We start from the raw sequence: 3,565 nt of genomic DNA on the forward strand, positions 1-3,565 counted from the left end.
GTGTGTGTGTGTGTGTGTGTGTGTGTGTGTGTGTGTAACAACTACAATTAAAAAAGAAGTCATGAATTCAAAGAAACCCGCAGGAGAGTCTTCATCACATTCTCCCTGTGTGTATTTTGCATATTTGTTACTGTCACATGACTTTCTGCAGATTAAAACACTGTGACTTTAAGAGAGGCCTGGTGTGGGAAATCCTTCTGTCTATGCATTGCTTTTATGGGTTAATGGATAAAGAAACTGCCTTGACCTGTGATAGGGTAGAGGAGAGCTAGGCGGGGAAAACTAAACTACTAAACTGAATGCCGAGAGAAAGAAGGCAGAGTCACAGGTGAGACACCATGTAGCTGTGAGAGGGGAAAGATGCGAGCTGCCAGTTGGAACCTTGCCAGTAGGCCACGAGCCTCATAGTAAAATATAAAATAATGGAAGCGGGTTAAATTAAGATGCAAGAGCTAGCTAGCTAGCAATATGCTTAAGTGATTAGCCAAGCAATGACTTAAATAATATAGTTTTCTGTGTGATTATTTTGGGAGTCTTAATAGCTGGGAAATGAACAACAGAGGCCAGTTGATCTTTTCTTTTTTCTAGGGGTTGTGCCTTTGATTTATGCCTTGGATTCTAAAACATTTTCAAGTTTCTTTATTGTCAATAATGGTGCAGTCATGGCTGCTTATGGTGTAAGATTTTGTCTATGGCTCATTTTATTGTGTAAGTTCATATTATCTTATAATGATATATAGTACCCATGTATCTACTTATCTTCTTGCTAGTTTTTTTTAACAGTTATGAGAAATTCATATGTCACTTTCAGAGAAAACATAGCCCTTCCTATGGCAAATCTTACAGTCCCATAAATAAATAATATTTCCATTTAATTAGTTCTTTATTAAATCAGCACTTGCAGTTTGTGTGTACAGCATTTCTACAATCCCCCTGCTGTTTATAGGAGTGTGGTGGATTTTTATATTTCATATAATACTCAATACAGGTGTATTTTCCATCATTGGATTTAGGAGTACCACATAATCCGCCAAGGAATCCTTTATCATGATGGGTAGAGTGATAAAGGGGAACGTCCCTGAGTTTATCAAACTTTAACAAAAGAACAATTGGTATTGTGTCACTGAGCATCATATTTGATTAGGTTTTCATGGATAGTATTTATCAGGGGCAAACCCCACTCTATTACAAGGTTGCTGAGTGTCTATATCAAACGAACATTGAATTTTATTATCCTCTTTTACTACACAGTGGATAAAATGTGGTTGAAACAAATGGAGGTGAAACAATTCATTCCATGGAAAGTTCCTTACGTTCAGGAAATAGAAAACTCAAAAGGTTTAGGAAGTCCCCGAAACTGACCAGATTCATTAAATATCTCACTTCCCAAGATTTATATGTCATAAGGCTAGATGAGAGACACTCTCAGTCCAGCCTATGTGGGAATGGTATTTCTGAGGAATATTGTTTAATCTTTGCCTTTAAATTCCAACTGTTACCCAAATACTTCAAAGTCATTTACAACTACATATTCCTTCTGCCTATAGAGTATATGCTAAATCTATTTGGAATTAACGGATCTCAGAGAAAACCATTTTAATTCTGACTGCTATGTTTTGGATAACTCAATGTACCTTGTTCCCCGTTTTTCCTTTGTGAGTCTTTCGTGGTTCTGACTCATCAATGCCTATGTGTGGGAGAGTAAGACCATTTGCTAGAAGCAGTGAAGCCTTGAAAGCAATGCCCCTCCCCAGTCCCCATGGGGTGGAAGCCACATGCAGGTGGTAAGAGCGGATTGTGCCTTTGTGTGTTCTGAGTCAATAAAGCCAGAGAAGCAATCGTCTCCCTTATGCGACTCGTGTAGAAGATTAAGACAGAAGTTCCTCCCTCCTTTTCACTACTGCATAGAATGAGACCAGCTGAACCTCTTCTGAATAAATCAGGCCCTCTCTTGGGCAAAGGGCCCTGAGAGTTAGTCCTTCTTCCTCAATGCAGCATGGCTGCAAGTGTGCACTGCTTGGAAGAGGCGCAGACAGCCTGAGCTGCCTAGAAGAGACACCCTCTATTCTGCCGAGGATGCAGGAGCAGTGCGCTCAGGTTAGTTATTGCTAGCCACTCCTCATGCTGTGGTGCCATTTTAAGGTGGCACAGCTGTTTTTGAGTCATCATTTCCGTTTCTGTAAATAGCCTCCCACCCACAGCCCTGTAGGGAACCCCAATAAAACATCGGTTCACTCAATTGGATCTCGTCAGTATCCATACTCGGATCTGTCTTTGTAATCCTATCTGGAGTGCTCATATCTCCCCAGAAACAGTAAAGTAGGTGGGTCTTCCCACTAATAAAGATCATCCCCCATAGACATGCCTAAATGCTGACTGAAATCTAGACAATCTCTCTCTCCCTCTCTCCCTCCCTCCCTCCCTTCCTCCCTCCCTCTCTTTTTCTCTCTTGTCTTTTCAAGACAGGTTTTCACTGTGTAGCTTTGGAGTCTGTCTGGCCTCAATCTCTTACCGAGACTCCTTCCCCAGGTGACTGGAGACTGTGTCAACTTGGCAATTAAAGCTGGGCATCAGGAGTAACATGTTGAGAATTTATCCTATCCAGGGAGGCCTCCACCCAGGCACCGAGAGAAAGGGAACTCTGTAATAGCACATGGCCTGGGCTCAGTGCCTACTTTAGGGGGTCCTGTCACAACCGGAAGTCTTTAAACACAGTTTATATCGGGCAGATTGCAGTGTTCCATCTGCAGCTAGGTTGTAGGGTCCAGCCCCAAGTTACGCTTTCTGAGCAACTAAATGAGTTCACAGAAGCAGAGAAGTACAGATGCAATTGTCATAAAAACAAATAAGACACCCATCCTCTGGACAGCTGACAGCCAAAACCATTCTCCCAAGGCAGCATGATAAACGTGTTTCTTCTGATGGGAGGAAAGGGCTTTGCATTGGCAAGCGACTCTAATAAAGAGGTTTCAAAAGGCACAACACTCCAGCAAATTTAAAATTCTAATTAAGTCAGAAGTGTCTCTCTATTCTCTTTATCTTTGTATATTGGCCTAGAGAAACTGTTCAGTATGTACCCATCTTACAGTCACACTGGAGTGATGAATGAGGCAGAACCCCTCAGCTACATTTCTTATTTCTATGTAACTTAGTATTTCCAAGGTCAACTTATTAGTGAACCTTATTTAAGTCATAGTTTAATTGGCTCGAAAGCTTGCTAATATTTCTTTCCACCTCTGGTAACATAGCAATGATTGCCTATTAGAAAATATGTCCAATTAGCATAGAAAGCTACATAAGAAACACTGAAAGATTTTGAGCAGACTACTGAAATTAGTGGTATCCTTTCATTGTTCAAAAGATTTTAATAACAAATGTGTCTTTTGAAAAATACCGACGTGAAGATGTTACAACCAGATCATAAAGCAGGAAATGTGAAATAGGGTCCCAGGTGACCTTCCAGGCTCTGTGCAACCTGAATGTTTCATGTCAAGGCAGAGAACAAAGCTATGGAATGTACTCTTTATACTCAATGTTTCATGGCAAGGCAGAGAACAAAGCTATG

General features: G+C 40.9%; 1 protein-coding gene across 1 annotated transcript in view; it reads right to left on the reverse strand.

Annotated features, from left to right (window-relative positions):
- Nucleotides 1-3,565, reverse strand: part of Adam18 (ADAM metallopeptidase domain 18) — a 53,041-nt gene that overhangs the window by 31,168 nt on the left and 18,308 nt on the right. The window lies entirely within an intron of this gene.

Source organism: Microtus ochrogaster, linkage group LG7_11 (assembly GCF_000317375.1).
Source record: "Microtus ochrogaster isolate Prairie Vole_2 linkage group LG7_11, MicOch1.0, whole genome shotgun sequence".
NCBI classification, from domain to species: domain Eukaryota; kingdom Metazoa; phylum Chordata; class Mammalia; order Rodentia; family Cricetidae; genus Microtus; species Microtus ochrogaster.